The sequence below is a fragment of the Anthonomus grandis genome, chromosome 6 (assembly GCF_022605725.1).
Source record: "Anthonomus grandis grandis chromosome 6, icAntGran1.3, whole genome shotgun sequence".
NCBI lineage: Eukaryota > Metazoa > Arthropoda > Insecta > Coleoptera > Curculionidae > Anthonomus > Anthonomus grandis.
This window is the reverse complement of record NC_065551.1, coordinates 25,080,766-25,094,032: the sequence shown is the minus strand read 5'-3', so window position 1 is coordinate 25,094,032 and position 13,267 is coordinate 25,080,766. Positions and strand designations below refer to the sequence as shown.

Sequence of the window (13,267 nt, the reverse complement as noted above, 5' to 3'; positions counted from 1 at the left end):
TAAATAAAACAGGAATTTTAAATTACCACTCATAAAAAATACTATTGGTATATTACTGATATATACTAAAAGCTGTTAAATTGAATCCACAATGATTATCACCTTCTTTTAAAAACCCTAAAAATGGAAAGTCTAAAGAAGAATGACTTTTTTGAGAATTTATTTTCTAAGCTCTAATTAATTAATCCTTTTTGAAAAATAGATCTTTTTAAAAATATTTGAACTACCAGTTATAAAAATTATAATTTTTCTTAATTAAGTATGGCTAACAAGAAAGTTGAAACTTCTTAAAGAGTTTTCTTAACCAATCCGTGTACTGTATAAACTGTACAATGGGCATTTTCACCTAAGTTGACGAAAGATCGCAAAAGTGTTATTTATGTAAGGACAGGTTTTAAAGGCTGTACAATAGAGTAATTTCTTTCAGATAACTGCTTCATCGTCTAAGGAGTTCTACGCCTCTAGTCAAGATAAAACTGTTGTTCTAGATAATTTAGACAGAGGAAAGAGAAACTGAACTTATTAAATTTTTAATTTAGTTCAAGTGAATCTTATCATAACCTACAACGAAATGGCAGGCACAAGTAACATCTTCATTAAGTAGATCTTGCCCTGGTACATTTCCAGGGCATGAATATTCTTGTCAGTTATCAATCGTTGCAATTTAAAACTCTTGTGCTTTTTTATTAGAATGTCTCACTTTAGCTGATGGTACTCGCATCATGTTTGACTTAATTTCAATTAATTTTCATCATTTCTTCAAACCTGCCCAATAAACAAATAAATAATTAAATGACAATTTACGCAATATTTTTCAAATCAATATTATGACCTCATTGCAATAATGCTTTAGGTTCCCTTATATTATTTGAATTATTACCCTTTTCCTTGTTACATATTAAAAAAAATTAATGTTTTTTTTTCGGTTGATATATGATCTCCAGTTTTATACATGCTCCAGCTCACATGCTCAATTAACCAAGATCGTTTGAGTTACTGCATCGGTTGGTTTTTTAGATTTAGCGAGCCAATAAAAAGTTCGTCGAACCCGAGGGTTCAACGATTCGTTGCCAAAACACAGATGGCTAAAATTGCATTACGAGTTGGGAGTGAAAAAAAGGGAAGGAGGGACTTTTTTAGTTTTTCGCCAACGCGCTCGCGGTTTCCTACTTACGAAAGCAGTTTTGTTTAAGCCTTTAAACCGGTTTAGTGTTCATAGTTTTAACTTATCATTTGTATGTTTTTCTTGTGTTTTGTATTTTTTTTTAAATGAAAATGAAGCTAGTTGAAGAAGATTATGATTATTTGAGGTATAGTATTTTTTCACTTATTTATTTACAACTCAGAAGCTTTTATAAAATAAAACATCAATAAAAATCAAGCCAATGTTAGTTTGGCAATCTTGCATAACATTTATAGCCTCATAATTGTCACGTCTTAAATTGACTTGTAAAATGCTTTGATCAAAAGCCATAACTTTAACATGTTTTTTTAATCTTTAAATAGAATCGTTTATTACTATATTGTGAAATTATTAAAGCAAACATGTAGATGTTTCAGAATGTAATTAGGCACCTTGGTATCTATGTATACAAATATTTATATTGTTTACTTTTTTTTAACTATTTTTAATAATAAGATTGCTCGTGCTTTGTTGCGCAACAGATTTTCGGACATGAAAAGCAAAACTGTAAGGCACTCAAGTCTTTAAACGGCATAGATCTTCATCAGTAAAAAATGTATAATGATTCATTGCGCAATAAGCAGCATGATGTATTTCGTGAAGGAAAATACTAAAAATCTGTAAATTCGTATTTCACTAAACTTTATAAGCTTTTAAAAGAGAATCTTTAATGTAGTATTATAATTTAATTCTTTTAAAGGTACATACGTAGCATATCCTTTGCAAGAAAAAAACCGAATAATGGTCCATTACGCAACATATAATAGTATTATGAAAATGTAAATACGTTAATTATTCTGCTAGTTTTTGTACAATTTTATTAGTATTGTGTAGTTAAAGTTGATTCGTAGGGTTTCTTTAGGGTTCTACTTACGTTTGGTTTATTATTTTCATCTATAGTGTTTAGTTTTTAGGTAGTTCATCTTGTTTGAGAGCCCCATTTTGGCCCCAATTTAGGTTATTTAGGTTATATTATTGTAAATCCCTGTAGTTCTAATTTTCTAGAATTTGTATACTTGCTTGCTTTGACTGTCAGTATTCTCCTAAAATTATTGGTCTCTTTGGGCAAAAACAATGAAGATAATTCTAAATATTTCGAAACTGTTCCATCGGGTTTTAAAAAGGACGCGCTTCGTGACAAATCATTCAGTTTTAATTGTTTAGTCAGTTTTTACCTTGGAAACAATTAAACGACAGTCAAAGCGAGTTAGGTTAGTGTTTTTGACGTTGACAATAAAAGTGTGTTCCCGAATTTCGTTACAATTGGTGTCAGAAGTAAAGGATATTTGGAAGCTCATTTTAGTGGATGCCTTTAACAAGAAGTCAGGCCAAGATGGAGACCGAGAAATTGATGGAGCTGCTATTAAGGAAGTTTGACGAGCAAAAAGTAGAACAAGAAGAACGAGACCGTAAACAGAAGGAAGAACAAGAAGAACGAGACCGCAAACAAGAAGAACGAGACCGTAAACAGAAGGAAGAACAAGAACAACGAGACCGTAAACAGAAGAAAGAACAAGAAGAACGAGACCGTAAACAGAAGGTAGAACAAGAAGAACGAGACCGTAAACTGAAGGAAGAACAAGAAGAACGAGACCGCAAACAAGAAGAGCGAGACAAGAAACAGGAAGATTTACTAAAGACAATTAAATCTGACCTGAAGAAGGAAAATGAAGACCTGATAAGGACCATGAAAGATGACCTAAAGAAAGAAAATGAAGACCTGATTCGAACCATGAAAGATGACTTACTTAATTTAAAAAATAATCTTAAAAAGGAGCAGGAGGAACGAGACAGAAAACAAGAGGAACGAGTTTTACAACTTAAAGAAGATCTGGAGAAGAATCAGAAACAATTAATGACTAACTTTGAAGCAACAGTAGAAGAAGAATTGGGGCAAGTACAAAAAAAGATCCAAGAACTAGAGATGAAAGTAAAACGGACTCCTCTTCATCCCGATCCTGGAATGCAAACAATGATGAAAGTAAAGCCACCAAAATTCGACGGCAAAGAAGCTTGGAGTACCTATTTGAATCAATTTGAGGCCGCTGCTAGGGGAAATCGCTGGGATAACGAAGAAAAGGCAATCAATCTTAAGCTAAGCCTTAGAGGAGAAGCTACAGAAATATTAAGAATGGTGCCATCTGAGGATCAGCTCAATTTCGACGTACTGGTGCGTACCTTAGAGATGAGATACGGTGAAGCCCATCTACAACAAGTGTACCAGGCTCAATTGAAATCTAGAAGACAACAACCCGAGGAAGGACTCCAACAGTTTGAGGCCGATGTTGCTCGATTAGTAAATCTGGCTTACCCTTCAGCCCCAACAGAGTTCCGAGAACAAATTTCTATAAATTGTTTTATTGACGGAGTTCGAGATCCAGATACTAACCACGCTCTAAGGATGGCTCATCATAAAAGTATATCAGAAGCTTTGGCCCATGGACTAGAGTATGAGGCAGCTTTTCAAGCAACTAGAAGGCAGACACGAATAAGACAAATCAGAACTTCGGAAAGTGATCTCGAAGACCGCCTAAAGAAGCTTGAATCATTATTAGCGAGGAAACCTAAAAGACCATTGCAATGCTGGAATTGCAATGAGGAGGGGCACCTTAAACGTCAATGCCCCAAGCCTTTAAGAGATCCAAGGAACCAGGAAAACTTCAACTAGTCAGCTTTATGGGGCGCAAGCTGGCTGGGTGCTACCAAGCCCCACGTATAAGACTAAACCGGCTGCCACATCCTGGAGAGAGCTTGGTAGTACCGGGAAAAATATGCGGCCGTGAATGTGAGATGGTAGTGGATACAGGATCAAGTCATACTATCGTGAAGCCGAACATCGTAGCACACTGTAGGCTCTCAGCACCACCCAATTTAATTCTGGAGTCTGCAAATGGAAAAAGGATCCCGATTCTTGGATTGCATGAAGCTACAGTCACTATTGGCTTAACAACATTCCAACAGCCAGTACTAGTGGCAGAAATCATGGATGATGTCATATTAGGATTAGATGTTATGAATGCTCAGCAGTTTAAAATGGATGTATATAACCGGATATTGACGACGAGAAATGAAGAGATTTTTATGCACCACCTATATGAAGATAAAGTAAATACCAGAGTCGTTAAGTTATTCAAGGATGTTACTATACCAGGAAATTCAGAGGTGGTGGTTTATGCTACAACTGGAGGAAAAGAGGGAGAAACTGTTTTGATTGAGCCCATGGAAAAATGCAAACTATATGGTCAAGGAATTTTTCCAGCCAAGACGTTAACTACGCAGAAGAAATCTACTATTTTGGTTCGAATGGTAAATTTAAAAGGATATGATCAACACCTGAAACAAGGAGAGAACATTGGCGTATGCTCTGAAGTAGTGGCAGTCATGAAAAATGCTGATAGAAGTCGTTATTTAAACAGACCTTTTCCTGTATGTTTACAAAACCTATTTGAAGAATCTTCTGCCAATTTAACCATGGACCAGTGTAGTAAATTGCGACGTCTTCTTGAAGAAAATCAAGATGTGTTTTCCTTGCACGATAAAGACCTGGGAAGAACTGATTTGGTGCAGCATCGAATTAACACTGGAGACAATACTCCGATTAAACAAGCACCTCGAAGAATTCCGATAGCTAAACAAGGAGAAGTTTCCTCAATGCTTCAAGAAATGAGGACACAAGGAGTGATAGAGCCTTCTCAGAGTCCTTGGACATCTCCAGTTGTGCTAGTGAAGAAAAAGGATGGATCCACTAGATTTTGTGTAGACTATCGGCGACTGAATGATATTACCAAGAAAGACAGTTATCCCCTACCAAGAATTGACGACACCCTGGACACGCTATCAGGTTCACAATGGTTCTCAACACTCGATCTAAAGAGTGGATACTGGCAGGTAAAGATGCACCCAGAAGATAAGGAAAAGACCGCATTCTCGACTGGAACAGGACTTTGGCAGTTTACAGTAATGCCCTTTGGACTCTGCAATGCTCCAGCTACCTTTGAGAGACTTATGGACACAGTTTTACGTGGAATGACTTGGGAATCATGTTTAGTTTATCTGGATGACGTTATCATACTGGGGAAAACATTTGAAGATCATTTGAAGAATATTCAAAAGGTATTTGTTAAACTGCGCGAGGCCAACCTGAAGCTAAGTCCTAAAAAATGTTGCTTATTTCAAAAAGAAGTTCGATACCTTGGCCATGTAATATCAGAAAAAGGTGTCAAGACTGATCCAGATAAAGTAGAGGCGATCGAAAAATGGCCACGACCCACTGACAAACACCAGTTAAGAAGCTTTCTGGGCCTTTGTACCTATTACAGAAGATTTGTAAGAAATTTCGCTAATCTTGCAAAGCCTCTACATAAGCTCACGGAGGACAAAGTGGTATTTAGTTGGTCAACAGACTGTGAAGAAGCATTTCAACAGTTAAAGAGAGCACTATGCACATCTCCAATTTTAACATATCCGATTCCTGGACAAACTTTTATTTTGGATACCGATGCGAGTAATGTTGGAATTGGGGCCGTTCTATCACAAAAATATGAAGATGGCGAGCAAGTAATAGCTTATTTCAGTAAAACATTATCAAAACCAGAAAGAAACTATTGTGTCACTAGACGAGAGCTATTGTCAGCAGTAAAAGCTATTGAACATTTCCATAAATATTTGTATGGTCAACGATTTATCCTTAGAACCGACCATGCTTCGTTGAAATGGCTGTTTCAGTTTAAAAACCCCGAAGGACAAATAGCAAGGTGGCTTCAACGATTACAAGAGTATGACTTTACAATAGAACATAGGAAAGGCGCATATCACCAAAATGCCGATGCTTTATCGAGAAGACCCTGTATTGAAACATGTCAACATTGTTTTAAAAAGGAATCAAAACAGCATCCAGAGATATTTACTTGTAATCGTATTAGCCTTCACAGTTCTAAAGAGTGGGATGTAGCTAGTTTAATCCAAGATCAGTGTGATGACCCAGTATTTGGTCTTATTTACGAACTGAAATCTCGAGAAATTTCAAAACCAGAATGGAAAGACATTTCTGACAAATCTCCAGAACTTAAAGCTTATTGGTCTCAATGGAATTCATTGGTTATAAAAGATGGATTATTAAAAAGAGTCTGGGAGAGCGTAGATGGAAAAGAAAAGACATATCTGACAGTCCTTCCTCGAAAACGTATTCCGGAAGTCCTTGAAGCTGTTCATGGCGGTGTCGGCGGAGGACATTTTGGAGTTAGTAAGACCTTGGCAAAAGTGAGAGAACGGTTTTACTGGCTGAACAGTCATCAGGATGTTGAACGCTGGTGCCGACAGTGTGAGCAGTGTTCGTCAAGCAAGGGCCCAAAAACCCGGACAAGGGGAAAGATGATGCAGTATCTTGTTGGTGCACCTTTTGAACGAATTGCCATAGACGTAGCAGGACCCTTTCCTACTAGTAGCTCCGGAAACCGATATGCTCTTGTTGCTATGGATTACTTTAGTAAGTGGCCCGAGGTTTATCCGATTCCAAACCAAGAAGCAACGACAGTAGCTGAAGTGCTGTTCCAGAACTGGATTTGTCGATTTGGTGTACCCAGAGAGATACATTCAGACCAAGGAAGGAACTTTGAGTCACAAATATTCCAACAAGTATGCCAGTTGCTGGGAATCAATAAGACCCGTACAACCCCACTACACCCTCAGTCTGATGGAATGGTTGAAAGATTTAACCGCACATTTGAAACCTACTTAAGGATGGTAGTAAACTCTAAGCAAACCGACTGGGATACCTGTATACAACCATTCCTATTGGCATATCGTTCTTCTATCCATAAGTCAACTGGAAAAAGCCCGGCAAAAGTTGTCTACGGTGATGAACTTCGTTTACCTTTGGACATTATTACTGGAAGACCCCATAAGTCTGAAACCCTGGAGGAGTACGTCGACCATTTACAAGAGCGTTTACAAATTGTTCACGAACAAGCACGGGATAAACTTCATCTAGAAAGTAACAGAATGAAATCACGTTATGACATAAAGGCAAATTCTACCGGTTTTAATCCTGGGGATAAAGTCTGGTTATACAATCCACGGAGGACGAAGGGCAAGTCACCAAAGCTCCAGAAGGATTGGGAAGGTCCATTCAATGTGGTCACCAGAATCAACGACGTGGTGTACCGTATCCAGCGACATCCGACAGCAAAGATGAAAATTGTAAACATCGTCCGGCTAGCGCCCTATCATGACTCAGGTGGTCCCATGTTTGATCGGGACGATCAAACTTGAGAGGGGAGCAGTATTATGAAAATGTAAATACGTTAATTATTCTGCTAGTTTTTGTACAATTTTATTAGTATTGTGTAGTTAAAGTTGATTCGTAGGGTTTCTTTAGGGTTCTACTTACGTTTGGTTTATTATTTTCATCTATAGTGTTTAGTTTTTAGGTAGTTCATCTTGTTTGAGAGCCCCATTTTGGCCCCAATTTAGGTTATTTAGGTTATATTATTGTAAATCCCTGTAGTTCTAATTTTCTAGAATTTGTATACTTGCTTGCTTTGACTGTCAGTATTCTCCTAAAATTATTGGTCTCTTTGGGCAAAAACAATGAAGATAATTCTAAATATTTCGAAACTGTTCCATCGGGTTTTAAAAAGGACGCGCTTCGTGACAAATCATTCAGTTTTAATTGTTTAGTCAGTTTTTACCTTGGAAACAATTAAACGACAGTCAAAGCGAGTTAGGTTAGTGTTTTTGACGTTGACAATAAAAGTGTGTTCCCGAATTTCGTTACAATATATTGCTTAGAAATGGATTAAAAAAAAAAAGTTTTAAGGTTCAAGATTCTTAAACATGATTTTAACTAGAAATCTGATAATTAGAAAATGAGTGTTCCCAAAAAATTTTTTTACTGAATTTTCATAGTAAAATTAATTTTTTCTGTAGTGCTGTAACCAGCACAATAACCTACTGCTGGGAGGTAATAAATACTGACCTTAAAATTTGAATCTCAAAAACGTTTTATAATAAAACTCAGAGATTAAATAACCAGAGGGCCGAAGAAATATGATGAATAATCCATTGCGCAACATATGTGAGATGTTGCCTTAAACTAGTGATGCAAGGCTTTGTAGTTTAAATTTTAGCAAAAAGCATAGGTCTTGACCATTCCAATGAGTACTTCAAAAAAAGTATTGCAACGGAAGACTTTGGAAGCCTTATTTGAATTAAATACGGGTTTGTGTCTTTATGTCTGTGTTTTTGTAACGGACGTAAATAGTGCATACTTTGTTTGATGTAGATTAGATTAAAATAAGGGTGAAGCTACACTGCGACCTATAAGCGATCATTGACGGATTTAGTGATGAGATGTATCAAGATCGCATACCAGTATCGCACAATTTTCGGCAACGGTTCTGCATGCAGTTACTAAGGGTTCTGTGTTCTCTTCCTATTCCTTGCAGAATCTATATTCACGTGTCTGATCTAGCTTTAATTTCTTGCGATGTTCTCGAAGATGATAATGTTCCTTTAACAAACCTGTAGGATGTGGTTTAGTTTTACTTAAGCTTACTAGAGCTTTAGTTTTTATTGGGTCGTTGGTTCCAAGCAATATTATGGATTTCCTCAACCTTAGAGGCATTCTGTGAGTTGTTTCTTTCTTAATTTTTGAAAGCTCGTATAGGTACGTACCTTTGCCAATGTCGCAGAAAGGTTCCGGTTCTACAAACTGATAACCTTTCTTGCCAAAAAATTGACTTCGTTACCCTCCAAGCTTATGTGCCCAGATACCCAAAATATTGTTAGTTTTCTTTCCTAGTTTAGTAAGTTTCCCTAAATAAGTTTCCCTAAATCGTGCGTCTCTTACCATTTAAGAGCTGATAACATGAGAGCTTAGTTAAAGATTGCTTGAGATAGTATCTCTCTAAGATCAATTGAAAGCATCTTTCTATAGCGTCTATTTCTGCTTGGTGTGGCAGTCTAGAATATCCCAGGTCTTCTTTCTTTTTCGGTTTTAGAACCCTCTGTGTACCATTTGATGCTGTTCGATTTAAGTCGCTGGACGTGACTCTTCTATTTTCCAGTAACTTTTGCTATCAATTTTTGTAGTGAAATTTGTCACAGAGTAATATTCTCTAGTTTTATCGCCCTTGAGAAGTTCGAACAGGGAAATAGATGTTGTTTGAGATGTCCTGGCTCTCTAATCGATATTCTTGGTCTTCGTTCTATTCCTGGAGAATTTAAACATAGCCTTTTTGAAAGCGTCATCTACCGCCAGATTAAAAAGTTCAACTATAACCTCCAGTGCTGCTGTAGAGCATGTTTTCATGTGATGCATACGAGTTTTTGCATTTTACCAAGTTCACCACTACCCTGTAACTGGCTTATGGGTTTTATCATCATGGTGTACATCCATCGCAGTATTTTGGAAGCACATTCCTTGTTTTTCCCGGTTAGTTTCTACAGACCATAATGGCTTTAGTGCTTTATTTACTGTAGTTTCTAAACGCTTATTCCAACTAGGTTTTTTATCCAGTATCCCTGACATTTTATTTAATTTGATGTATGTACAAATTGTCCTCCTAGGCTGCATTTTCCTTTTACGAGTAAAAGTTACTTTTTGACGTAAAGTTTAAGCTTTTTTATAGGAGGTATTTATTTTTCGTATAATGTATCCTCGCACCTTCATTTGACTATATATATTCCATGGTTTGTCAATATTTGAAGTAGTTTATTGACTACTAGACTTTATAGTAAGGGTAAGGTTATTCCTCTTTGGGACATGTCACAACTGCTTCTGATGCTTGTGGTTTGTTCCGTCGCAAACATATAGTGAAGTAACCAAAAAAAAAAAAATTAAGACCTTTTAATTAGTCCGCTAGTGGTCTTGTAGAAGCTCACTTGAAAAGGACTTGGAAAAACTAAACTGCACCGCACAGAAGGCTATATTAGAAATCTGCAGGTCCGTTTGCTGTCCGTTGCTATCCTATCATAATAATCCTTACATAATAGTAATAGCTAGTCTTACTGATAAATAGTTGGAAGGCTATAAGTCTTAGTAAGCCTGAACTAATATAAGATTGTGAAGTGTTCCCAAAAGTCTTGATCATTTAAGTCTCTGAACAGTCTAGTTGAAGATTGAGAATATTTATCAAAAAACTTAATAAAATTCGTAAAACATCTGAACAGCCTTGATCAATATTTAATTTTAATTTTAGAAATAAATACCACAATTATTAAAATTAATTTTGTAACATTTTGAGGCTAATTAATTCTAATACGCTTCTCCTCGTTATTTCTATAAATAATCTTCAAGCATTAACAGCTTGTAAACATCAAATTTACAGCCGCACGGTCCGTTGGTTGCTCTTATAGATAAAAATCAAACAAGCTCTACTAGCGTAAAACAAGAGCATCAAGATGAACGGAGCAAGAACAAAATGACAAAAAAATACTGTCGCTGGCACGTAGTCACTTATTTCCTTTTCCAATTCGTTAGTCTCCAAACGTTGCTGATTTAATTACACGAAGCAAAACAAAATTAACGCGCTTCGCCAATTTTCCGCATGTCAAAAGTCAAATAGTTTGGGGCGATGACGTCGCGCGATGCTGCAACTTTCGGCAACTAATTAAGTCGATTTCGCATTAAATTAATTTGACGCCATCTCTGCGGTTCGTTGACTTTTCACTTCTTGTGTGTGCGTCGGTTTTTGCATTTATTAGCCACATAAACTTTTTTTGTTTAAAGCTCATATTCTGGTGCAGACAATCTTCTTCATTTTACCCAATAAATAAACTACCGCCAGCGGGAGACTTAGTTTAGCTAGCGAGTTTATTCAAATAGTTATCTCATTACCTAAGTCAACCTGAAAGTAATAGGCCCTAAGTAAACTGCCTCTATTTGTCTTATATTAAAGACGAAGAAGTTTCCAGATTAAGTTGTCGTGTTAACTTGTATAAGAAAATGTTTATTTGTTGACGCAGCATAACAAATTAATTTATTAGTTTACCACGCTCGCTTTTATAATAAAACGTTCACCACATCCATTTAAGTTATGCTATAGGAAACATCCTCACAATATAAAACACAGTATTTTGGTAAGTTCAACGAACTGTGAGGTCACTAGGTTATGTATGCGAGTTGTGACGCTCAAAAATCGGGCTGCCAGGCCAGTCAAGGTCAGGCTTGTAGTTTAGCCCAGATCTTCTGATTACCATAGTTGATTATTGCCTTTAAGATGATATTAATGGGGACGTAATAGTGACCGTTATGTTTTTCTCGTGTATGGGTTAGTCATTAGGTTTTTTTATAGGCCTGCAAGAGTTTTCATATAAATAGTGTGTTAATTTTCAAGGTTATGTCAACGACCCTTACGCGAAATTCTTTTATATTTCCAACCCTCTTTAAAAAAAAAATATATCCCTAAAGGCGTAATTAAGTTATGTTTTAACTTGCCATTAAACGTCACGATTAAATATTAAATGGTTCGTAAACACGCCTCTTCATTCATATATCACTAAAATTTGCAATCATGTAATAAATATTTGCTGTTCCGGCTATTATTAGGCATATTAAAGGATCAATGAACTTGCCAAGATTTCAATTTAATCGCTGTGTTTTTAAGCAATATCATGTAACAGCAACGGGTACTAGGATTTTAAAAATATACTTCAATTTATTAAGAAAATTAGAAAGGCGGTCAAAAGTGAAAAAAAATGATGAGGCTAGCAAATAAAATTAAGATTTACTGAACTAATTAAAACATGTATTGTTATCGCATCATTTTTTATGTACTCCTAATTATTTGCGCCTGGCTTGTTTTATTCTTACTTTTGTATTTGTGATCTGGACATTTTAAATAAAATTTTGTAGATCATACTTTTTTCTTGCTACGTAGATAAGTCCAATTTTATTGTGGGGTGATTATTTCTTTTTATAACATTTAATGATCAAGAATACTTTGGCTTTTTTGTAGTATTAAAGAGCTTACTAAGAGCCCTATCCTCTTTATCATCAGATATGCCCTATAGTCGCGGTCTGATCCACTTATCTGTTTTTGTTTTGATTGGTATTTAGTACTGTTTAATTATTTATCTTGTGTTTACTGCCTGTATAGACATTTATTTAATTTTCCTTTTTAGATCATCAAGAAGATCTTGATATCTGGCAGCAACTATACTCGTTTCTTAAATGCTTCTTTAGGTTTTCCAATATCATGCTCATTCTTTAATATCTAGAGAAGTATAGATTTTAAATTTCCTGATACTTTCTTAAATGTATAAATATTCTTTACCTAAGGTCTCTATTGACCATTACATTCATGACTTTTGGTCACTCCGAATCTATTGTTTCAGGAAGATACCCACAGTCACTTGCATTGGACGAGGTATTGAAATTTTAAACAATTTTAAATGTCACTGAATTTCTAGTTGGATAATCGTATTTTTATTATTTCTTAGTAATCATGTATCATGTGATCCTAATACTTATTATTGTTATCTTTTCCTTCACTATTTTTAAGGTCATTACGATCTTCAGTATTATCGTCAAATTTATCAGTGAGTTAGTCCAGTTGGATGTAGTATCTTCCATGTTGTATTTTATTTATTTGTTGTTAATCATATTATTCTTGATCTGCTTTATTGAAAGAATTTGAAAGTTTCAACGGGTTTTCTAAAAGGTTATGGGAAACTTCTGTTTCTTATTACAGAAAGCAATGCACTTTCAGTGTTTAAAAATAACAAAACTAATCTTTTATTCGAGATCCTTAAAATGATTTTGGCCATATTTAAATTTGCCCAGAGTGCAAATCATTAAAACACTCTCAAATGCCTTTTTGCTATTCAGAAATGTGACATCCAGTGGTATAGGCCCAGGTAGTGAAAATTTGAAAAACTTTCTGGAAAGTAACCCGTGTAACTAATATTTTTTAGTGATGTTATGAAACTGTTTAATTTTTTTGGTAAATCTCTGGCATAATGAGGATTATTGTTTTTCCTATATAATATTTATTGAGCTATAAAGTAAATCTTTATTGGTGCATACGGTCTACTTTTAGAGCACTATACGGGCTGTATGGGGTCAGTAGAGTTCACGGGTCC

General features: G+C 35.7%; 1 protein-coding gene across 2 annotated transcripts in view; it reads left to right on the top strand.

Annotated features, from left to right (window-relative positions):
* LOC126737409 (uncharacterized) overlaps window positions 1-13,267 on the top strand; it is a 181,173-nt gene that overhangs the window by 154,783 nt on the left and 13,123 nt on the right. The gene's annotated exons all lie outside the window — the stretch shown is intronic.